Genomic DNA, 27,292 nt, shown 5'->3' with positions numbered 1-27,292 from the left:
AATTCACCGTGTTTGTCGTTATTACGTATCATGTATTTTGTTTAAATCAAGACTTATACCGTCCAACTTACTCTCATGAAAATTTCTATAAAAGGTATTTACGGCGTAAAGGAGCATGAAGACTATTTTATTTTTTCTTTTGTTTATAAATAGCTTATCATGTCATCGGACGCCTAATTTGTCACCAAATACAGTTATTTTATTTTTCATTCTAATCTAATTTCGAAGTTCGAGTCACCCCTAATCTAATATAGCCACGGTCAAGCCCATATAATATATACGTAAGGTAATATGGTGATTGTGACGTCAGTCTAACCCAATACAGATTGTCTTAAGAAATTACTCCAACGTTTAGTCGTACTTAGTCTTCTAGTATTTTACACTAGCTCATCTCTTCCAAAAGGAAACAAAAATACGGAGTTGTTGGCATCTATCCAGATCTGCAAAATGCCGAACAACGAAAGAATTATTCTCCCTAATTCCATAACGTTCATTATTTTTTGAAAATTCCTCTAAAATACCTCATATTCTAATCTACCTTAAATAAAATAAGGTTTCAACCCACATGTGCGTATAAGTCTCTCATTAAATACGATATTATCGTGCCTCGTAACGTCACTGCGTCGTAAACTCAACTTGTTTATAATACCTAATCTTAATAAAGTCATCTGTGGAGCTATGTATATGAATCCGACCCGGCGTTCGGGTATGATTGACGCGTGTTATCCTATGACTTACGCCGAGTTTCGAGAGAAATATTTTGTGTCAAGTGAGTATAAATGAGCCGAGATGGCCCAGAGGTTAGAACGCATGCATCTTGCCCGACGATTGCGGGTTCAAATCCAGGCAAGCACCACTGAGTTTTCATCTGCTTAATTTGTGCTTATAATTCATCTCGTGCTCGGCGGTGAAGGAAAACATCGTGAGGAAACCTGCATGTGGCTAATTTCAACGAAATTCTGCCACATGTGTATTCCGCCAACCCGCATTGGAGCAGCGTGGTGGAATATGCTTCATACTTTCTTCTCAAAAGGAGAGGAGGCTTTGAAAAATAATTTATCGACTGTTGTTCAATTGCTCCAAATTATTCTTGTTTGTGTTATACTCGTTGCATTATATGGAGAAGTTGAACTTCGATTTAATTAAATTTTGACATCAATTTGACTACCTCATAGTATTGCAATTTTTTATCTAGCTCTAAATCTTATACCACAATTAGCTATCACTCATGAAATTTATGTTTTTCAATTTGTAATTATAATAATCTAACCTACGAGTACATACTTAATCTACTGAGTTCTATCTGCTCTTGCTTAGTTGTGATGCTAATCTGTTTTGGTATAATTTCGGCCTTCAGATTTCGATCCGGACATATCTGATTAAACAGATTTGGTCATTAATTGGCAAAGTTCAATATCTGACTGTGTTCAATGCATCGGAGATTGAAACATCATATGATGCAATGTGTACGAAGCAAATCTGAGAGGGAATATTTTGTTAAATTTAGGTATCGGTATGTAATAGTTTCTTTATCCACATTCTCAGAATACCAGGATAATGTATATAATACTTAGTCCAAGAAGGCTTTCAGTGGAGTAAGGGATGCGTCTGATACTATCATTATGAAAGTTTAAAATAAAAAGTCAACTTTAGTTCTTGTCTTTCAGTCAGTCCAGTATTTTCCATCGTCTGTTTAATGTGTAAAATATAAAATTAAAAACAGTAACATTTTAGCTTCTGGAACTTAGCCTAAATGTAGTGATTTTTCTAGCAATTGGATATTAGATACTATCTTTAACCATGGTAAAAGTTTATAAGATTTTAATGCAGTTCATTGATTTTTTATGTATGAGCTATTTACAGGCATGAATTGAAGTACCTCTTTATTTGTTTTTTTTTTGTGAGCATTTATGCAGTTTCGTAAAGTTTTTATCACGCTCAAATTCCGTAACGGGTCAGAATTGAAAGCCTACTTCATTCAAGTAGGCTTTTGAACAATCACTTTAGATATTGTCATTTTATAAGATAACATTAAATGTAAAGCCTTTTCGCATTCTTTATTTAATTTATAAAATGATGTCCATTGAATATGCCTCTCTTTATTCAACAAGTAATAATCCCATTCTTTTTATCATGTATAAAATATTTTAGTGGGCAATATGCCTTATTTATCAATGTTCTATTGTGTGGCAGTGTAACACTCACGTGCCTCGATCGCGTTAACACGTCTAGTAATCTGTTTGATTCCTCCAGTCATGTAGAATGCTATCCCAAGGGATCATGACATTTAGTTATTGTGTAGTGCACAAATATTTCGTTTATAGGGGACTGGTTTTTCAAATTAGCCGCTCTGACTTGACTTCTTTGTAACGTATGATTTATTTTTATTTTGACTCCATGATTACATTACCGCGTTTTGTATTTATTATGCTGACAGTACTAACATTGCTAAAATTACGAACTCGTTTATAACACATAATGTAGGGTGGGTGAAATAAACATCTTAGAGATAAGCTTTCCTTTGTAACGAAATTGTTTCTTTATATTTATAACAGTAAAGAGAATCATAATTTGTCTTCTAAGACAAAAAAATGGATATCGTGAATCAGTAATTTGTTTGTAGTAGTAATTGGCTATCTAGAGTAGAAAATAATTAGATGATTAATTAATTCAAGAAAGGCATGACAAAGGTTATCTACTCGACGAGAAGTCTTGGAGTTTAATCTAGCATACTTTTTTTTAAATGTCATAGGTAGGTGAACCGGTAAATGGGCCACCTAATGTTAAGTGGTCACCACCGCCCATAGACATCGGCGCTTTTAGAAATATTAACCATCCCTTCCTTCGACAATTATTGTCGAAGAAAGGGATGGTTAATATTTCGAGTACGCCACCAACCTAGGGAACTAAGATGTTATGTCCCTTGTGCCTGTAGTTACCCTGGCTCACTCACTCTTTAAACCGAAACACAACAATACCAAGTATTGCTGCTTGGCGGTAGAATATATTTATATTTTGAAATATGGAGGGTTCTCACGTTGTTTCTCTACACCGCTTTACCGGTGCCACTTCGATATACAGAGGTCAATATATATCAAGATGATAAAGATTTCAGATTTACAATAAAAATGTTGTTACTTATTTAAATATACAAGACAAAGTTTACTCTAAAAAAGAAAAAACAAAACCATGATAAAGGTTCTAAATGATAAGAATTTCCAAGGCATTTTCCATCGAGAATATAAAGAAGACTTAACGTTTACACTTTGAAAGCGGCTGTAATTTGTGTTAGCAGAAGTTATAACTGAAGCAATGGCGCTACGCGATGCTCACTAACTTTATATTATGGTAAGTACATTTTATCTAAAGCTGGACCCCATTATTTCCCATTACCAGCTGGATGAGCTTAACAAAGTAGAATATGTTTTAATGTTATAATTTTTAATTTTTATTTTCCGAGCCACTTCTCTTACTAAATGGATAGGGCATTTAGATCATAATTTAATTCTTTATTTATTTATAGTCCAGGCACCAACATTAAAAAGGTGTAGGCGATTTTATTCTCGGAAAAATAGAAACAGTTTCAATGTCTCAATAGTAGTAAAATAAGCTTAGTCAAGTCTATATCAATATATTCTTTACGGTTGACACACCATCACCAGGTGAGATGACTAACCAGTTTAATGTTTTTTTTTCTGTAGAAATATTCTCAGTGATAGCTTGCAGCAGTTGGAAGTGTGTAAACTCCCATGTCTCGGAAAGCACGTACATCCGTTGGTCCTACGCCTGAGCTTTCACCGGATTTGCCGTCCCATCGGATTATCTGTTTTCATATATTTATGTGGCACTATGATATGTTCTACGTACTGTACTGTTACCAGATCTCTTTTGAGATTGTTTGCCAAAAACAGTTAGTACATCACATCATTATCAGTAGTAGGTGGTGAAACGTTTGGAAGGCCTCACGCGGTGATAAAAAAAAGTTTTAATATATATATATTAAATTCACTATACACAATAAAAAAAAGAAACTCTACCTAAAAACATTTTTTATATATTAATACAATCTAAATAAAATCTCACGTTCGAAAGTGAGGAACCGAAACAAACCCAGCGATGTAGAATAAACTCCAAAACTTCTCCTTTATATGTTAGGAGGTCTTCGTCCAGCTCTGGGAAATTTACAATGTGTATTATACATAAATATGTGTACATATACATATAAAAGAGCTTAACATACGAGCAATTATAGTGTTAAATGTATATTATAATTTATAAATAAACAGTTTACTTCTTTTTCTTTTGTAAATTTAGTTAAATGAATCTGTACAAATTATTGTTACTCTAATATTAAAGCCGCTATGACAATAAAGCAAAATGCGTGGGTCAGACATACGTCTAATTACGAAAGTAGGCACTCATCTGGTTAATTGGGTATACGTAGGTTTGGCGATGGATTTAATTTTCACGCTGGAACTCACTGGAGATGAGATGGTCGCTCACATTTAATTAAATTCTATAAATTAATGAAATTTACTTGCTGGGACATTATACCAACCTGACTGGGTAGATACTACACACTCGTCGCATATTCTAGCACTAAACAACAATACCCATTTTTGTTGTATTCCGGTTTGAAGGGTAAGTGAATAAAAGTTCTCAAGATCGGTGGCGTGACGGTGCTACAAATAATGGTTAACGCTTATAATGGCGCAAATATCTTTAGACGAGGGTGACTACTTTCAGATTTTCTATTTGCTCGTCAGAATAATTTATACTAAAAGGAATGTATTATACAGACATCATCAAGGTCAAATTTTGTATGTATAAAAAACGTTGTTTCACAGACTCTTTAATAGCCACGTGACAGATAGCATGATATACTTGTATTCTAATACCATATATTATTATAAACACATTATAATCATTAAGGTCAACTGGACTTTTTGTACGATTACATAGCCAAATTTTATCTTTAAGAAATACATTAAAACATTATATTAGATAATCACAGGTCTTAAATAAAATTAGGTATGTGCAGCGAAAAAACTGACGAACTGACTCTAAACAATAAAATTTAAACTTCCGCAGTAAACTTACATATATTAATAAATAATTAAACATTAAAAAATAAATATACCTGCTTAATATTTTCTTGTTAAGCGGACAAAACAAGAAAATAGGAATATTTTCTTTCCTAATAAATTGGTCCCGTGCGTAGCCAGGGTTGCTAGTATATAATAAATAAGACCGAGTTCAGATATTTCTAATATTATTTTATCACACCAAGCTCGTATTTAAACAATAAAAACACAGCAAGATGATATCACCCGCTTAAAATTTAATAAATGAACTCACCCCGGTCACAGTTAGTTGCGTGGACGGTAATTAGTGGACCTCATTGTGAGTCGGCGCCGCAAATTAAACTGCACACTGGGTTATAGTGGGTAATGCGGCACACTTACTTTTATATTTAAGGTTACGAGCAACTATTATAATTATACCTACATTTACTAGTGGAATGGCTTCGTGTAAGTGTCTCTATATAGACACACATCAGCATTGTGTCTGGAGTGATAACGTACAAAGAATTGCCGTGATATGGTTATAGAATATTTTATCTCAAATACCTAGTTTTGTATTAATAATGCAAAAACTCCTTACTAATAGTAATAAGTGAGATATATATAAGTAATAAGTGAGTCTGTTTGTATGACACTGACTTAATTTCTTGTCGGTTCTTCTCAGTAGAATCTACTTCCTTCTCGGTTCTTTTATGAGCCTATTCGAAGAAGGGATATTTTGATTTTGTTATGCATTCACGTTTTCAACGCACGTTCGAATTCGACATAAAAGTCGAAAGTTATGACGGGAAATACTTAAAATTTTTATTAAAATATTACGTTGAATAAAATTTTAAACAATAATAAAAAAAGTGCTAAAATAAATAACAATTAAGATAAACAAACTGAATTATTTATATTCCTTTAAATTGAATTATAATCAGTTAATTATATTGGAAAACAATTTCACATCATTTGTTAACTGGAACATCATTTTACGAGGTGAGTATAGGATCTCGCGGTTGCGAGACTATATATATAATATGAATACAGCTTTTAGGGATTCTTTTGCTAGTGAGTTGGTTCCAAGACTATTAGCTTAAAGTCCGACTGGCCCGTGACTCCTTTCCGCTCTTACGACACCCGTGGGTCGACATGGGGTTGTCCTATAACACTCTGGCATAACCTAATGGTATATGTATAGATATAATCATAATACGTATAAATAATAGCATATATTTTCGTAAAAATTATCTACACGAAGGCCTTAATTATATACATATAAAAATTAAAAATAGTTAATAACAATTAGATACACACAATATATAACAAAAAAATTTAACTTTTTGTTTCCTTAAATGTAAATAATATGAACTCCGGTTAATTATATTCTGAAAAGGAAATCTCCTAATAAAAAAAAAATTAACCTTTCTGTAACCCGTTTGTAGTGAGTTTAAGGAATAAGAAAGCTCATCTAACTACAGATGCAACTTTAAAGCTCAAGATTGCTCTTTGAGAACTTTAATTAATTTCTCAGGTAAAAATAGCAAGGCATTGAAGGAATTTGTTTTAAGCTAAGGCTTTCAATTAACAAGTTATTTCATCTTTAATCAAACGGGTTTATGTCGGAATTAGCTCTAGCAGTAGAGGTTTTACGGTCGGAAAGTTAAAGGAATATATTGGTTTGTTTTTATTGAATCACGTGTCTTATTTCAATGAAGTATGTGATCTTATTTTTATTTGTTTATGTGTTAAATGAGAATGTCATTTAAAATACATCAAAAAACGTTTGTTTGCATAAGGTTAAATTAATGACATGAAAGATTGGGACGCCTTGGGAATTAAACAATCGCCTGCGGGCCTTTTTAAGAACAGATGAATTATCATTGTAAACGATACAATAAAACAGCACAACTCTAAGAAAAAGTAAAAAGCCCTGCTGAGTTTCTTTTGTCAGTTATTCTATATATTCAGAATAACTTCTGATCGGTGTTTGGTAGTACTTTGACCGTCAACAAGATAGTGTAATGCTTCGTATTTTGCTGTGTATGTGGTGTACGGTTGAATTATAGAAGATTAATAATTACATCTAATACAACTCAATGAAATCAAAGGGTAATAGAGTCTTTGTACAGATACATGGTTTCCTATAAAATATACTGTAACGTAGACAGATATTACAAAACAAAAAAAATATATGCACAATTTCCTCAACGAAAATTTCCAAATTCATATGACCGGTTCTTTTTATAAATTATTAATCACGAGGCATGGGTACCGCTCGGTGATACGCGTACTGTTCATTTTATCATGCACGAATGAATTGGACATTTTCATTGTTTAGTAAAATAAAATAATTTCGCTTACAACAAATCAGTTCAAGTATCCTTTGTTTTATAAATTATAATAAAAAAAAAAACAGGAAAATACGAAACAATACAACGTCAACTTTTTGTTTTGTTCCCATTTCGTTTACTGTTCTTAATGAATGGAGGAAAAATAATTTAGTAATAATATTCTCTTTTAGAATTGAAACGGCTGAGAAAAACGGTCGAGGAAACTTATTGAAATCGTCCTTATCAAGTTGTTCTTTAATTTATGAATGTCCTTCAATGACATTGATATATCACGACGTATATTTAATTATTTAATGTAACCGATATAGGTGATCATCAACAACATACATATGCTAACAGGTCATATAAATTCAAATTAAAAGAAGAGAGAGAGTTAAAAACAAAGGATACCTTACAATTACCGTAGTATTCATATAGTTTATGTGTATTGATTTAATAGGTTACTTATGTCCTTTAAGAAATTAGTTACATGCTCCTATTGTTCCGAAATTTTATTATCATGTTAGATCTTTTGAAGGCTATCTGAACAATTTAAAACCGTTGGTCAAGTTCCGTAACTTCGTCGGTTTGATCCCTCGCTGAAGCCCTTCGCCTTGTACTCGTACGTTAGGAAATCCTTTGTTAAGAAAGTTTATAACAAGGCATATGTCTTGTTATTTTGTTTAGGAACCCAATGTCAAATATGTATAACATTACCGTATTTTATTTACATATTAACACACACTAATACGTTTGAAATTTATATGAAAATTGAGTATCGAGCACTGTTGATCAATCGCGTCAATGCGTCTAACACGTAACCCTATGTAAGACTCTACGAGAGGGCACTCCTATACTATTGTGTTCCTCCTTCCTCTGTAGGCGATCGTCTGTGGCTATTTACGAAAGACATATTTGTGAAATATATGTTAGGTATGACCCAGACAAGATGTACTACGTGGTCCCAAAGGGATCAGTTATGAGGCCTACAATGGAACCTTGCGGACGAACTATTTCTGCACGTTAATTTTCCTGTAGGTTTCAGACACTTTGGTGTTGGAATCAGCATCCGTTTAATTCAAATGAACATAATAATGATCATACCAATTTTATCTATTTAAAGAAAGCAGAGAATATTTATTATCGATAGTTTTTCTTCTAAAATGCCCGTGCAAACCTTGATGTATGCATTTAGCAGCATTGGCAAGCATTTACTAAGTTCTCTACCTTATTACCTTCCTTCTGTGATGTTTTACCTAAATTGAAGAAAAAAAAATATAAGAAATTGATTTAAGTGTACCAGTGTAGGTTTTAATATGTGTGATATTGATGTACCTATAAATAAATTAAAAAAATTAAGTACTGTATATGCCCTGGGATTTACCACAAGTCACAATATAGATAGATATAATAGATCTGCGCTAGCAGAAAAAATATGTATATAAGCAAATCGAATAAGTAAAAAAACTCTCAAAATTTCTAATGCTCACTATTTATGTTTTAAGAATTCATCCTTAAAATGTCAAAGAAATTTTCCATTCTCGAAATATTTTAGCAATTCATTGATTATTGTGATGACGTAATTATTATTTTTTATAAAAAAGGATCAATCATTATAAAAGACGTACATATATTTAAACCGCATACTATTTCTGGCAAATTAAAATGATGTTCTAAATATAAAATAAATAAAATAATTCATTTTACGAATATCCATCAATCGCTTTTTAAATAGCATAAATTTCCGTCTCTACTTTTTTGAAATTAATTTATTCATTCACGTTATAATACAGATATTTTTACCCGTCATCTACGTGAATGAGCACAAAAGTCCCACTTCATTACTGCCGTAATTACAAAAAAAAAAAACCGTATTTATTTTGAGTTATACAGTTGTGACGCAATAATTATCATTTAAAAGTATTTTAATGAAATTTTAATGCTATTTCGACTCTCCTCTTTCGAAATTGCGCTCACTGTAAAGTGTCGTCAACGAATGTTTACGTCTGAGAGCTCTTAAAAAATTACAAATGAGATAAAATATCCTCTTTATTCTATAATAAGTTATTTTGTATACACATTTAAATAAGCCTGATTTGCTGACGAGAATAACTATACAGCACTTTTTGATGATATCTTCGTTTAATGATAGCATCTTTGCGAGGATAAGAGATTTGTTTTGATGTCGATTTAACGGGATGTAAGCACCTCCACATGCATTAAATAAATAGATGTCACACTAAAACTGTTTTTTTTTTAACTCTATGCCTTCGACGGGCATCGAAGTTACATCGGTCAAAAATTAAAGTAACCTTGTAGATAATCTATTACGATTGCACATTAAAAAAAAATTCTTAGCTTCCGTTAATAAGTTTAACTTACACTGTAAAAAATTATATAGTATTCTGTATTCAAGTAAGCTCATAATTGCACTTTTAGATTAGATATGTTTCAGCGTTTAATTAAACGTAAAGTTACTACCAAGTTTGGAATATAACTCAACTCAACTTAAAGTCAATGCAAGAAACTGAGTAGTAACTATAATAAGAGCCATATGTACCGTTGAAACGACTTGTACGAGACCACAACTAACTGCAGGCACAAGGGACATAACATCTTAGCTCCCAAGGTTAGTGGTGCATTGGTGTGAGTTAAGGAGTGGTAAATATTTTTACAGCGCCAATGTCTACGGGCGGTGGTGCGGCCTACCCATTACATAAAAAAGAAGAATTTATCAAACTGATCATATAGACGAAATAAACTAATATGCGATATAAGAATTATACAGTTGTGCTTAAACTCTTTCTTATTTTATATTCCGTCTGTGTATGGAGAGCTCTTTAGACTTTATGACTGAGCGACTTATTCCTTTGTGACGTCACAGCATATCGTCCCATAATTTATTTGTTCGATGAATCGGTTACAATTTATTCAATTCTTGCGACTACTTATAGTTTTCTAGTTATCTTCTTATATATCATCCTCTTATTTACGTTTCCGTGTGTATAAACCAAGATGACATATCTAATTTGTCAATTTCTTATTTTGATTACTTATCTTCTTTTTATTATTTTTATTTATCATCAATGCATAGCAATAGGTCATTAGCTTTGTAAATCAACGTAGACTAAACTAAATTAGAGTTAGAAGTTGTCTAACTGTACTTGTTTTATAAGCAACTTACAAATGTAATCTTGATCTATACGTGCAGAAACATAAATAAGTACCTACTCAATCAAATGAATAAATATTCCTATTCTTCCTTTCGTAATCTTAATATCGATTGTAACGTGGTTTTTATTGCGAGTATTTTCGACAATTAGCCACCATAATCGTTATCTAAAAAATTACGATGAATATCAAAAGGGCGAAAATACACATGAATGCTTTCGAATACGATCAAAAGATTTTCGAATATTTTATTATGTATACCAGATTAGGTATTTATTTAATCTTACACCAGTTCCACGTGATCGTGAACTTTTATAATATGTTTATAAAGGTAGATAAAGGGAAATCAATTTCGACTTCAAATACACCGTAAAATTTCCAACAGAAAGGATGAATGCCATACTCATCATAACGTATTCCGCCTCGCAGGTTCTTCCTTGTAATAATGAGGGTTCAAAAGAACCGTAGTCAAAGTTCGCATTAATAAATAATGCGCTTAATTAAATAATTTAACGATCGAATAATTTTAATTTTTCGATTATAATAAATGTATGTTTTATTGATAAGTAATCGTTATTATTAAATAATTATTAGTTCGTCTTCTAAGATTACCAGAAATGATTTCGCTGCTTGATTGGAAGTAACATCTGTGATTCTGTGATTTAAGTTTATTCGGTCGCTTTTTTTAATTTGACATTTAATATTAAGTAACTAATACATATATATATATATAATATGCTCTGTTCATTTCTAAAAGTTTTTAATCTTTACATAAACATATTGTGTTTATTGACTTTAATAAATGATTAAACATTCAAATATATCATAAGAAAATATATATATATGTATATATATATTTATGTATAACTGGAGTTGAGCACTGACAGATGTGGTCATCCTAGTTTTGTAATAATATTCACTCCTTCTAACTTTTATACATAAATATGAACATAACAATTACTGTCAAGATAAGGCAAGTTAGTTTGCGACTTTACGCACCTTACGAGGCAAACAGTGAAATCACGGTCACCACTCTTCCAAAGCTGCTACTGAGATTCAAATGATGGAAAGACGTAATCATTTTATTAGCTCAACCAGTGTTTGAACTTACGACCTCCGCATCTATTACCTTATAACACATCTATAATTCGACTCCCAGGAGTTACTAATTATAATTATTCATGTGACATTCCGCTATAGTTGATTAAAACATTAAGTAAACATATTGTCCCTATAAAAAATTAAATATTACAGAATTTTATTATTAATAATATTTAAATTATAAATGACTACTGTAGAAGCTCGCGTCCTGGTTCAGTAAATAGTGAAACTGCTATTATGAAACTTCTATACGTATGTTGATGAGAATAAAAATAAAATATTCATAATATATAAACACGTATTATATAATATGCATGTAATCTAGATGGTCACGGTCGGTTTGATATTAGATACCCATAGCAATGAATGCGTAAGGAGTTCGGTCGCCGAAGACATTTGTGTGGTACACTTGCGATTATATACGTGTAAATATTTCTGTAGTTCTCTACGAATACACACGGGTGTATAACGTTAGCCAATTTTGTTGCTAAGCAATATTATATCAATATAAAGTATCTTTATATGTCTGACAGCCTTAGAGAGGCCTTTGCCCAACAGTGGACGAGAACAGGATGATTATGAACCTTAAAGCAAATAAATAATTCACAGAGTAGGTATATTATTCGATAAATCAATAAAAAGGTGAATAATTTTTTAAGGTAATTTTTTTTTCAAGCAAATTTAACTTGAAATAAATGCTAAGGTATTTTAAGTTGAATAAAAGTTCTACTTTTGTTGTCAGATCTTCTGTATACAAACTACTCTATGTAGACTTTCAATTAATATAATTTAACTAAAATATAAATAGTTATTTTGATTAATATTTTAATACAATAAAATCAAATTACGAACTAGCATTAAGGTTTATTTATATTCCCATCCCTTTTAGACACCAATTCGATTTTACCTTCCAATTGACCGCGAAACTGAATGACGCTCGGAATATCGACGCCAAGTATTCCTAAACTAGTGTAACAGCAAGAGAAATTATCTCAAAAATTTAGCAATATTCTTGCACCTCTGTAAATATATTTAAATCGCTCTATCTTTGATATAGAACATTCCAACTGCTAGCTAAATAACTGCTGAGATTGAGCATACATTTTTAAATTATTACCTTAATATAACTCTTATAATAGTAAGTATTATAATTGTAAAGATTATTATTTTTGTATTATAACGTAGTAATCGTGTTCCATTATTTTTCATTAACAACCGTCAGATGTTTTTATTTTTTTAAACTAAAATATAATTAGTTATTTTGATTAATATTTTAATACAATAAAATCAAATTGCGAACTAGCATTAAGGTAATTAAAGTACTCTTAAGTAATAATAAATAAAGACCCAAATGAGTTATCTTGTAGAGTTTTTTTTAAAGGTTTATAATTTTAACATAAATAGTAAATTATTGAAACTTTCAGCAAAGTTCCATGAAGTTCAGTCTAAGGCTCGGATTTCGAAACATAATCTTGTATTTCGAAATTAAAAGTTGAAAGGTATAACGACATCGTAAAACTTTTATATTAAAAATTCGTTCCTTAAAAGAAACTTTAAGTTAAGATGATAAAAAATTTAAAGAATGTAATTGATAACTCGTCGTTGAAAATGAAATATTTTTTAAGTTTTACTTCGAATAAGTATTTTTTTCATAGACATGACTGCCTCGTTAGTTTAGTGAGTAGTTCATAAGGTCGCAGCTATGGAGTTCCTGAAATCAAGCCTCGGGCCGGAATAAAAGCTATTGGATTTTGTGTTGGGAAGTTTTCAGTAATAAAATCATATTAAATCAAAATTAATTCTAGCAGACTGATAAAATGTTGAAATGTAAACTTATCATCAGCTCGGAAAGTAAGAACCGACAAGAAGCTCAGTAGTTATTATTTTCCACCATTTTAATTATTATTACCATTATTAACAATTACTAAGTCCACGATTTTTTATCAATGGTTTATTGAGTAGTAATCCGGAGTCTGGAATTTCATAGTGGTTAAGCTTCCATGCCTCGGAAGCATGTAAAATCATTGCTCTTACGACTGAACTTTCCGATCATACCAAATATACCGCTCTATCGGTTTATGAGAGTGAGGAACTAAATTTCTCTCGTGTTACCCACACACTTGTGCACTATAAAGTATCCTGTGCAATTGGTTAGACGTCCCGTGGCCAAAATCGATCATCACGTCACATTTTATATCAACTAGATTAACTAAAGATATATATAATTGTAAATTTACTATTTCATATAAAGAAGGCTGGCTCATTTTTCATTTGTAGAGAATTGAAATTACAATTCAATGGGAAAATGCTGCCAGCATTTTTGCCAGGTGATTGTAATTTGTACGATGGATATTTTTAATATTTATTTGTATATACTTATATTTATGAGTTCTCAATGTTAATAATTCATATTTTAAGCGAGGCAGAATATTCGATATATAATAATAATAATCGGCCATCGTACGCGTTCTAACCAGTGGGCCATCGAGCCGAGATGGTCTGGATGGATGAATGGTACATCTTAAGCGATGATTTCGGGTTCAAACCCAGGCAGGCACCGCTGAATTTTCATGTGCTTAATTTGTGTTTATAATTCATCTCGTGCTCGGCGGTGAAGGGAAACATCGTGACAAACCTGCATGTGTCTAATTTCAGCGAAATTCTGCTACATGTTTATTCCACCAACCCGCATTGGAGCAGTGTGATGGAATATGCTCCAAACCTTCTCCTCAAAGGGAGAGGAGGCCTTAGCCCATCAGAGGGAAATTAACACGCACATAACAATGTGAAAAAATAATAATAATGTAATGATTGTAGTTATACAAATTAAACAAATCTTATACAGTCTAAAGACCATCTAAATTAATTGAACACCTTGCCTGCCTTCATTTATGTTTATTGGCTGTTGTTTTAATATAGTTATATTAGTTAGTTTTGGTCATATTACAGCGGACGCAATAATATGATCGCTTTAATAATAATAAAGGTGTGGCAACACGTGTGGGTCTCACGGCTAATTGTGAGGAAAATGGACTTTTACCGGGTTATTGGACTAAGCGATTGTTTGCAGCAAGCTTTAGGTTTCACGGTCCCATATTCTGAAACGGGTCGCGATTAAATTATAAGCGATTTTACTTGTGATTTAATAATTTAATATCAGTTAGGGTTTGTATTTATATTTTTAATTGTCAACTTAAATGTTATTTGAAAATGTATTTTAACGAAGAAATACTTCTAAAGGCTAATGTTCGATACGTATGTAAAGTAATATCGATCAATGAACGATAATCAGTTTGAAATCTTGCCATGAATGGATAAATAAAACAATAAAGGCAAAAAATAAAAAAGACACAAAAACGAAATTGTTATCCACACACTTTGAATGTCACACTGCCTGGAAATATTGACACTGGAAATATTTGCAATTTAAAATAATTAAAAAAAAACCTTTTGATAAAAATTTCACTGAGTGAATCATTTTACATTCGGGGAGAGTTCGTGCGTTTTTGCGTCTTATTAATATTATAATCTTAAACTTTCAACACTTTTGTACTGAATTAATATTTTTATAATCTACGGAACCATAAAATATGAATGTCTATTCATTTTTATTTAATTTAAAATAGGGTGGCAAATATGATCACCACACTGGGCCATCTCGACTCAGCACATATTATGGCTTATATAAAGCCCTACGGCCACGTAAAATATAGCCTAAAGATTTTCAATTATTTGTTTAATAAATTAATTGTGAATAATTCAATTGACGTGAATTTGAAAACCATTGATCATATTTAAAGTAAATTGCAAGTTACGCCAATGGAATATACAATTTTAACTTTATCTCCACCCTTCGTTGTAAACTATTTTAAATGTTAAACCTAAGCGCACGAGAGTTCTAATAAAAACTCATTTCTTCGTATCTGTAAGTCACTTCCAGCAAGTTGAGAGCTCATCTAACTACAGATGCAACTTTAAAGTAGTTTCGAATTCCTTATTGAGAAGTTTAATTAATTCCTTAGGTAAAAAATGCTGAAGTCATTCCTTCAGTGGTTTGTTGTTTTATTTTAATTTGTTTTACAAGATAACGATACTTTATATCCAGTGCGTTATTTTCTGTTCGGATTATTAACGAGACGAACTTGCGTTAAGCCCTTTTAATTAAAATATATTTTAACATCATAATTTTTTTTCGTGTGGGGTTTACTTTTAAGTACTTTCTACACAAAAATAAAAAGTTATAATACTTTATTAAAAACTTTATTAAAAATAAATACTGGAAATTACACATTTAAATTAAAAAAAAAAAATAGTTATATGTTGTTCTCCTTGACTTAAATTCTCTCATCTTACGTAAAGTATCTTCTTCTTTACGTAAACAAATAAGATGGCATGTGATAACATTTTATAACCACCAAACGTGGAAAGAAGCTCCTAGCCTCTTCAAGGTCTTCTTTCATATTTCTATAGAAGTAGATAAATAAATCACTTATTCTTAAATTACTGTGTTATTTACTAATATTTAATTTCCGTAAGAAAATAATTTCAATGTATAATATTTTGGATCTATCGATCTGTCTTACAACTAATTAAGGGTTAACTTTTTAAAAAAAATAGCAAGCGCAAACGTTGCATTTTATTATTCCTAATTATAATTACTGATTCATATAATATTATTATAATATACGGGTCAGTTTCATCCTTTTATGTCGAAGCAGTTGCTTTTGACTAAAATTACGTTTTCATCCAAAGATATTCTTTACAAATTATAAGCCAGTGGATTAGAACAGAACAATGCGAAAGAACTCTGAATGAAAAAAAAATACTATTAACGTAATACAAGCTCTCTTAATTAAGTCGAGAGGAAAATTAAATGTGGGCTTATAAATGTAAGAGAGAACACAAGCTGTTTATATTGCGTTTATATTAAAATATCAACGGATGTTCATTTATTTTTTGGAATATCAACGAAGTACACAGAATTTATATCCGACAAAATAATATATCGTGGCTTATGTAAGTATTTCATGCACTGGCAGAAAACTCATCTGATGGAAAGCGACTACTACCAGCCATTGATATTTGCATTGGAAGTCATACGGGTACTTTGCCGGCCTTTAAGAAACCATTAGGTTATTTTCTTAAAGGATCCCAATTCGTGTCGGTTCAGAAGCCCTCGTAAACTGGTTCCACAGAGTATTAATGCGAAAAGGAAAATGCCTTAAAAATGCAGTGCAGTGGGTTTTCAGGCATCGAGGTGTTATGGATGGAATTTGGAATTCTGTCAATAAATTGGAATTTATCGTCCGGGGTTTGTCCAAACAATCCTCGGAGCTGTAGAAGACGCAGGTCGGTAAGCTTGATCGTCAACTATTTTAACCTACGTTGTATACGATCTAATGTAAGAAGCTGGGGAACTCCCGCCCAGAAGTGAGTTGAATACTTCTTACACTACACTTAACATAAGTGACGTGAAGCGCAAATTTTACCAACCAACACTGAGCTTTTTAGACGCCAATTCGGTTTTACCTTCCAATTGACCGCCGAACTGAATGACGCTCGGAATATCGACGCCAAGTATTCCTAAACTAGTGTGGCATCAAGAGAAATGTTCTCAAAAATTTAACAATATTCTTGCACCTCTGTAAATATATTTAATTAGCTCTATATTTGATATAGAACATTCCAATACTTCAATTAAATGTTAATAAGCTTCCTCGCTAAATAACTGAGCCGAGATGGCCCAGTGGCTAGAACGCGTGCATCTTAACCGATGATTTCGGGTTCAAACTCAGGCAGGCACCACTGAAATTTCATGTGCTTAATTTGTGTTTATAATTCATCTCGTGCTCGGCGGTGAAGGTAAACATCGTGAGGAAACCTGCATGTGTCTAATTTCAACGAAATTCTGCCACATGTGTATTCCGCCAACCCGCATTGGAGCAGCGTGGTGGAATATGCTCCAAACCTTCTCCTCAAAGGAAGAGGAGGCCTTTATCCCAGCAGTGGGACATTTACGGGCTGCTAATACTAAATAACTGCTGAGATTGAGCATACATTTTTAAATTATTACCTTAATATAACTCTTACAGTAGTAAGTATTATAATTGTAAAGATGTTTTATTTTTGTATTATAACGTAGTAATCGTGTTCCATTATTTTTCATTAACAACCGTCACATGTTTTTTATTTTTTATTTTCCGTAATTATCTGCTCTAGCTATGCATTCTTCTTGTTTGAGATCGTTGATCATAGTTCTTTAATTCAATAAACACGAGAATTTATTTTTTAGTGTCACATATTATAGACTTTAATATGCGACCAAATTATAATAAGTTTAGATTATCTAAACTGTCACCATCTATTGTAATACTCGTCGAACGAAAAAGCTATTAAACCGACAACATATGAAAGGCACATACTAGCGGTAACATTTTATTTCCAAGATACAAATTCGAAACGCGCTCACGTTGCTGTTTCCTTGCCTATGAAATTCGTCGCTTGTATTCCGCCTCTGAGCTTATCCGAGACATGAATACATATATTACTCGTATTTGTGTAAATACAGTCATGTTTCTCCTTATTGCATTATGTTCCCGTCAAATATATAAAAATATCTATGTTACCCTTCGTAATATAGAACATATCAGTACTTTACCTCGACATGCCTAGTTGATTATGTTTGTTTTATATTATAAATACTTTACTTGTGCTTACTCGATGGGGAGTACCACCCACTCTTCAGATATTCTACCGCCAAACAATAATAATACATTTTAAGTTGAGTTCCGGTTTGAAGGGTGAGTGAGCCGATATAACTATAAGCTCAAGAGAAATACCGTCTTATCTCCCAAGATTGATTTTTTTAAGAAATAGATAGGCAGACGGGCAAACGTGTCATCTGATGGTAAGCCATCAACACTGCTCATAGACATTAGCGCGGTAAGAAATTTTAATCACAACTTACTTCTCCAGCCCCCCAACTTGGGAACTAAGTTCATATGTCCCCTGTGCCTCAACCTTAAAGCCGGAAAATATATATAAATCATGATATATGTTGAGTGGATATTACCTACCCAGATGGGATTACACAAAGCCGGTAAGGCCAATACACGCATTTACGATATAAAGTTGACATCAGCAGGTATACACGTGTGTGTCTATCGGTGGTGATGACCACAAACCATCTAGTTGCCAATTTGCCCGTCCGTCTACCTACACGATAAACAAATTGTATTATTATAAATCCAAATTAAGTGTATCAAAAATACTTAATATGGTTTACCCAAATACCAAGTGAGTTAATACGATATCTAAAAATCTTGAAGTAGGCAACTTGAAAACACAATGTAACTAATTAAACAGAACGAGAAGCAAGAAAATACTTTTGCAAACATATCCGATTAATACAATTTTAAGCAAAGTTTAATTGAGAAAATAAATTTAATCTAATCTCATATAATTAATGTTATTATTAAAACAATTGTTTCCCAAATATAAGTGTGTAATTTACATATTATTATATCGGATGATATTAAAATCACTTACTTACTCAGAATGGTAATAATCCGTTTCGATTAATTATTTCCCATTTTAGGAGCCGTCTATATATATTTTTATTGAAACATATTTGTGACCTGTTGAGTAGTTTTTGCTTAAACAAAATGATATCGTTCCCGTTTCGAATTACCTATCGTTAATTTTTTAATTGCTCGATTAATAATATTCATTTTTATTATATATTATCTTTTAAAATCTTTTAATTTACTTTTAATTGTTAATAATAACAAATCAAAGTATATAGTTAATGAAATGGACAGCATACATTGCCTAGCTTTAATATATTCAACATAATATAAAAGCAAATATATCCCAAAATAAAAGGCTAAAGCGCCCTCTCACTCCTCACTCTGAGAAAAAGGTTTGGAGCTAATTCCACCACTCTGTTCCAATGCGGTTTGGTTAAAATGCAGATTTTCTCACAATGTTTCCGTTCACCGCTGAGCAGGAGACGTATGATAAGCAAATAAAGTACATGACAATTCAATGGTGGTTGCTCGGGTTTGAACGGCAACAATTAGTTAAGATGCTCGTGTTCTAATCACTGGGCCATCTCAGCCCATAGAATAATATAATTATATAACTTTGATGTTGGCCATTAAGACAGATAATCTCATAATTAAGAAGATAAGTGGTAATTTTATCTTATTACATAATTCATTAAAATTAACAGAATTGAGACAAGAAACAGCCGGGATTGCTCGGTGGTAAGAATGCATAAATGGATTCTATAAAACATTCAAACCTTCACTGAGTTTTCATGTGTTTAATTTCTATTATTAATTCACCTCCTGAAAGAAAATTATCAAGGGTATCCCACAACCCGTATTGGAGCAGCTCCGTGGAAAACTACCAAAGTTAATATTCAAGAAAAGAAAAAGTTTTGTCTTGCAGTTGCATGTATTCTATATAGGATTTTTATATTTTTTGAACCTTTATTCATTATATGCTCAGATAGGCTCATGTATTATAATACAAGTATAATATACAATTATCTAGATGACCTACTGGGCGCTAGGAGAAAATTATTATAATGATCCAATTCCTGGTAAAACTCTGGAGTTTCAATATAATTAAGCAACAAAAAAATATATAAGCGTAGCAACTAAAATCCGATAAGGGAAAAACATTGCTCTTTGAAAATTACAAAACAAAATATATTCGTCGGATCTAAGAAGTATCTAAGAATTATTTATGAGATCATAAACGTACACCGATATATGAAAACTGTATATTTTAATTTATTGAAAACTATTTTAATCTTCTGATCAACGAACAAACTTAAAGTAAGATGCTATATCAGAGGATAGTCGTGCTTAAAAAGTGCTTGTAAAAGCCTACTTGAATAAAGTATATTTTGATTTGATTTGTAAAAGCTCAAACTAAAGTAAATCTTAAGATTTTCCAGTTAAACCTAAGATTTACCGACATGAGTTGGTAAATGTAAGTATAAATTGATGATTTTTTCGGACTTTTACCATTCCAACTTAACCTAACCTAACATGTATTTACTTGGTGGTAGGGCTTTTTGCAAGCCCTTCGGGTAGGTACCACCCACTCATCAGATATTCTACCGCCAAATAACAGTACTCTGTATTGTTGTGTTCCGGTTAGAAGGGTGAGTGAGCCAGTGTAATCACAGGCACAAGGGACATAACATCTTAGTTCCCAAGGTTGTTGGCGCATAGGTGATGTAAGGAATGGTTAATATTTCTTACAGCGCCTTTGCTTATGGGCGTTGGTGACCACTTGTCATCAGGTGGCCCATATGCTCGTCCGCCAACCAATGCCATAAAAAAAATGTAAATCGTAAGATTTACCAAGTGAAAGACGGTAAAAGTTCAAATCTTAAAGTTATATGGTCATTTACCATTCATAATCGGTAAATCTTAGGTTTTACTGGAAAATCTTAAGATTTACCGTAGTTCGAGCTTTTACAGTAACATATCTAATTATTTTAAATATATTATCATAAAATAAGTAGCTACTAAAGTTTAGTACACTTAGAAGTACAGAAGAATATTTACGACCTATTTATTCCTTAAATTACAAAGAAAGAATAGTGAAAATTATAATAAACGATTTTTATTTAAAAATCGAAATAAAATTTATCCACTTGCGTATTTTATATAAAACCTTAGGCAAAGTCAGAAATAAGCGCTTGTAAAAATAATACCACAGATAAAAATATAAACAGCGGATGGCCAATGTTCTCGAACTTTCGACCTTGTCATAGACGAGGGAGATCAACTGAATTATATAATAGGGTCGCTATCCCGGCCGTCCCTTCGACCACGAGGTTTGTGCTATTTACTAAAATATTATTTTACCGACCTTCTACCTACTCTGCCGGCGAAATGTGCGAATCTTGTAGTCTGTTATAAACATTTATCTGTTTAAGTATTCCCTAGCCGAACGGGAGACTCTATTAACTATATTTATATATATTCTGCGAAAGTATATTTAGTTAGTTTGCAAGAGGTCTGGATTTTATACATAGATATAGTTCATGGGAAAAAAGTTAAAAAAGTTAGTTTACCTTTTAAAAAGTTATATGAATAAGTCCGATTTAGTCTCGATGGAAAAGTTGAGTTTTTACAATTTTATTATTATTTATCCGAATTGGAAATTTCTTTCCATTATCCAACAATTTTTGAAGAGGGAATAAAGAAATTTAATTAAATTAAATTCTTTTGATTCGTCATTTTTTAAGTCTATATATAACGCCACTTCGGGAACCATCGATTTGGAACGAGAATTCTTTCAACAGAGAACGAGAAATAATTCAGTATTTTCACTTGAAATATTTTGTTTTATTTATGTATTTTTGAAGAGACTATAAGTGTCCCACTGCTAGACCTCCTGAATTTATGAGGATAATGCTTGGAGCTTATAAATGGACTAGCTGTTCGTCCTTGGCTCTGCTAATTTACAGATTTTGTCGTGTATGATATATGCGAATCTTCAACCGTTTACGCAGTGCATGGAACTCCCAAAGCTCTCATAAGAAATACTTTCCCTAATTTTTGAATCATTTTCAATTGATACTTTGCTCTTATTGACCATAGTGTGATGATAAACGAGCTCAACCCTTCCTTAATAAATGATGACTGATTTTTTTCTATCTAGTGCAGTAGTTCTTGAGGTCATCAGTTTAATCAAATAACCAAATTCTTCGGTTTTATAATATTATTTAGATTACAAACAAGAATGTCTATTCGAATAAATCTTTTGTCTATACAAAAGTCACGTTCCTATATAATAATTGTTAGCCAATAGACCACACTAATTACTATTGAGCCCGTGAAAATTAACGCAACACACAAACGCAGTGCGCTTTTGTGCCAAGATATTTTAATAAATTAAGGGTCAACTTAAATACTTCATCTTTCATGCCAAAATTGTTTACGAACATCTACAAGGTTTTATTTTGTATCATATTACCAACTAGGTACAAAGGTTACTTTAATTGCAATTTGTATTTTTACCATTGTTGAAATTAAGATTAAAGGATAACCGCAACGTTGCTGCAGTAATGGATTTGATAGCTGGCTCCACTTGGCCAAGTATTGTTTTAACAAGCATGGTGATATGGGTGGTCGGTATGGAGACCTTGTTATATTGTTAACAACAAACCTGCAATATTAACCGACCCATAACTTAATACTGACAATCTTTCTCGTGATCATACGCCATTGAAAAAGTCATACTATTGTAATACTTGAAGTAACGGCCTTTATCTGGTAATCCGGTAATAATTGGCTGTATTTCGACTAATAAGATCAAGAGACGCGGAAACATCACATAGACGTATTCCAAACGTTTCATAATTGCCTATGTTACGAGTATATACAGGATAAATTATTTTATTTGGAGCAAAATGATTAATTGAAGAACCAAACCCAAGTCATTGATAAAGTGATCGTATTTTGGTAGATTTTAAAAGAGGGAACCTACCACAATTATCCATTTATTGCTTTTACACGTTAGGATTGTTAATTTTTTATCGCCCTTAGATATAAACAATTATGAGGTAAAATTACCTGTTAATAATAACAAAGGGGCAGAGAAAAGCGGAATTGCCCAGATTTTGGGACAAGTGTGTCTTAACTGATGATTGCGGTAACCATCCCGGGCAAATGCTTTTCATTTTCATGGGGTTTATTTGAGTTCATAACAATTCATCTCGTACATGGCGGTGGAAAACCGTGAAGAGGCATGCGTTGGATAAAAATCTGCTGCACATGCAATAACTTCCAATGTAGCAGTGCGGTGGAATAAGATCTAAAAGTATCTTCTCAAAAAGAAAAAAAAGCCTTAGCCCAAGTTTGGGACATTTACATGCTGTTACTTTGATAGAGAAAAGCTGGCATTGCATAGATAAGTGAGTAATAAGTGAATTGTAGATCGCATGTTCAAATCGGGACAAGAAACCCTGAGTTTTCATGTGCTTATAAATTTATCATGCCTTCGGTGGTGTAGGAAAACATCGTACGGAACTGCATGTTACAGATGTTAACCTGTGTAATTAAGTTCCAAGTTTTCTCCTGAATATAGAAGTGATCTTTCCTAGCAGTAAGATCTAAATTAGTTTAATTAAAGGAAAAATGTCCCAGCAGTAGACTTCTAGGAAATGTAATTTTCCTATCTAGAAAGACATGACGATGAATAAAATTGGTTTTTTCATATATTATTTAATTCCAATTTGAAATGTCGCCTAGGATTTCGCTGAACTTGATAAGTATTAGTTGTTTTAAAATAAATGATCACAATGGTAATGTAAACACGAACGAACATGAATAAATATTAGTTTATAGCAGTGAACTAAAGTTTTAGTTCCAAACTCCAACTTGGTCACTCCGGTATGAATAACATGAAGTCACAAGAAAACTTTCTTCATAATTCAGGTCAGGTTAAGATACAACTGAATTAATGGTATTGCTTATCTCGTTAAAATATAACTCCATTAACCATTGCATATATTTTTGTATATTATTTTATTTAAAACTTTTGCCACTTTTGGTACCAACCACTTTTTGTATTTCTGTTTGAAGGGTAAGCGAGCCAGTGTATTCACGTAACCCATTTGCAAGTGCATCTTCTCTAACAAAAGTAGCAAATTGTATAACAAACATACATGTTATAGGTTGTTAAGAAAGTTGTTATATCTTAACAGATGACTTAATAATGTTATTACAGACAACTTCACACTTACGCTTCAAAATCATTATATATTTTTTTTATGGCATTGGTTGGCGGACGAGCATATGGGCCACCTGATGGTAAGGGGTCACCACCGCCCATAGACAAAGGTGCTGTAAGAAATATAAACCATTCCTTACCTATGCCTACGCCACCAACCTCGGGAACTAAGATTTTATGTCCCTTGTGCCTGTGATTACATTGGCTCACTCACCCTTCTAGCCGGAACACAACAATACAGAGTACTGTTATTTGGCGGTAGAATATCTGATGAGTGGGTGGTACCTACCCAGACGGGCTTGCACAAAGCCCTACCACAAAGTGATATATATTTTGACAGCTGATATAGAATGGCTTACTTGCAGAAAAATCTATCAACTCAGCAGTTATTCTTGGTTCAGTGAATGGTTGGTTCAGAAGTAGGTTATGATGTCACGAATAAACTATTTTTAATATTTTACTGTCAAACCGCCCTGTTGTAAATAATCATTAATTACGCATTGAAAATATGAAAACACATATGATAAGCGACTGATTTGATCATTTTCATAAAAATGGGGAATACCCAAAATCCAGTAATTAGGAAAAATATGAAAATTAAACTACAAAATATAAATTTACAATGGTTTTGAATTTTTTATCTCTTTTGCTTTAACATTTTAATTATTTTTTACGAGAATATTTAAAAATCTAAGATTACTTTTTAACATAATAATCTAAACGACATTTTAGTAAGTAATCTATGAAAGTAAAACATTAACAGATACCGAAAAAATAGAAATGGAGAAACATTAAATTTGCATTTTCATTTATAAAAATGTTTAGGTTTTATTTCAAATCTCTAGAAGCGTCACACGACTCTTTGTTACAAAAGATCTCAAAATATACATCAATTTATTTCGTATTTTGAAAAGTGGGTCGAGAAATTCATCCGTTGTTTATATTTTTGTAGTATTTTTACAGCTACCAAAAAACGTCTCCCTCGCGCCTCGGTCTACGGATACGAGTTTCCTGAGAGTGAATTTTGAACTAAAGCAATGCAAAAATATTACTTCATCGAAATAATGATACCTCAAAAACTTACTTACTTTGTTACTTAGTGAATATTTGTTTGCTCGCAGGTATATACTACTGTAAAATAGGTATAGTAAGCATATTCTATTGCATTTCTTAATGTTTTTGGCTGGTGGACCTAATGAAGAATCGTTAACACCGCTCGTAGAAATTGAAGCTGTAAGACATATTAACTATTCCTTACGCCACTGACCTTGGGAACAGAGAAGATGTCCCTTGTCCCGAGCCATGTAAATACAGCAGTATTTACACAGAATTCATTCAATTACACTCATCCTTCAAAACTGGAACACATCGATACCAAGTAATCCTGTTCAATGTGAGCCATATTTGTTTACGTGCCCTTCTACTTCGAAATTAGTTTACAAAATATAATTATCTACTAAATTTAATGTTTTTTTAATATGGACTATTTTTTATGAATACTTAATTGCATAACATGTAAAGAAAAAATGGGATTCGAGTGCCCGAGAAATAGTGGTGCGCAAAGGTGATCTTCTTAATATTCTTTTACAGGCAACTTTTGGTGACAGAATTTTCATAACAGAACGGATAGATACTGTTGAAAACATAAGAAAAACGAAGAAATTTGTTGTGTAGCGCAATCTTGGTTTCACCTACTTAATATTAATACGTTCATTCTGTTTGTAGTCTGATTTGAAGGGGAATGAGTCCACGAACATATTGGATCTAATAGTTGACTCATTTATGATGTAATGTACAAATGATATTTTTTACTGTACCAGCGTTTATGGTGAAGGTGACTCACTATCAGCTAGATCTGCTCCGATTTCTAAATGTATTTATTGTCCTGAATATTTTTGTTTTCTCGATAAAATCCATCCAAGTCGACTTACAAAAAATCAATATATAAAAATAAATATAGTTATCAATATATTTTAGAATATATATTTTTTCTATCAAATCATAAATAATACCATAAACTGGCGTCTCTGATGAAGGAGTGATTGATTAATTACTTTCGAAATTTCCTAATTTCATTAAAAAGCGTGTAAAAATCCAATAAAGCAGTAACCCTTGGCCGTACAATGAAGGCTATTAATTAGATCGACAGCCGAACCGTTGCGGGCAAAAAATATTAATCCTCGATATAGGAGCACACGTTCCGATGCCCTCCGCTTTAATTAAACGAATTAATCAAAATGCCCCTGTCCCCCGCGGAGCCCCTGCTCCGCTCAGCTCCGTTCGCTGCCCCCTATTCTAGTGTCAATCACGTGACGGGGCACTTTGCTTCTCGTACACGGAATTTTAATTAATACATCGAAAAGTACTGAGAGGAATGTATATTTTTTTTACCTTACCTCCAATATATATTCGGATACCAAAAGACTTTTTGTAAATTGGTATATTAGTGAAATATGTCAAATGTCCCTTTTGGGGGTTAACGTGTTTGTCTTTTCGGAGAGTTAATTAATCTTTAAAGTAATTACAGCGAGGGTAATGCGATTTGTTAATTAAAAATGGAGAAAAAAATATTTTATACCAATAATAATATCTTTTAGAAATTATGTGTATGAACATAGCTTTAAAATATTATGGTAATGGTTTGTGAATCGTTATTTTTTATGCTGGGGTTATTTATACCGTATTATATAAAATGTAATGTTCCTTTGTTTGTCCCATGTAAATTCCCATGGCGAAATGTTCTTTTTATGGAATAGGTGGCAAACGAGCAGAAGGCTTACCTGATGGAACGTGAACGTGAAACACAAATTAAGTACATGAAAACTCAGTGGTGCTGCCTGGGTTTGAACCCGCAACCAT

The 27,292-nt window shown here is 32.2% G+C and overlaps 1 protein-coding gene across 1 annotated transcript in view; it reads right to left on the bottom strand.

Annotated features, from left to right (window-relative positions):
* The window catches only part of LOC125078010 (protein O-mannosyl-transferase TMTC1-like), a 106,456-nt gene that overhangs the window by 55,957 nt on the left and 23,207 nt on the right, over positions 1-27,292 (bottom strand). The window lies entirely within an intron of this gene.

The sequence above is a fragment of the Vanessa atalanta genome, chromosome 4 (assembly GCF_905147765.1).
Source record: "Vanessa atalanta chromosome 4, ilVanAtal1.2, whole genome shotgun sequence".
Classification (NCBI taxonomy): domain Eukaryota; kingdom Metazoa; phylum Arthropoda; class Insecta; order Lepidoptera; family Nymphalidae; genus Vanessa; species Vanessa atalanta.
The sequence above is the reverse complement of the archived record's forward strand: the minus strand, read 5'-3'. Positions and strand labels throughout refer to the sequence as shown.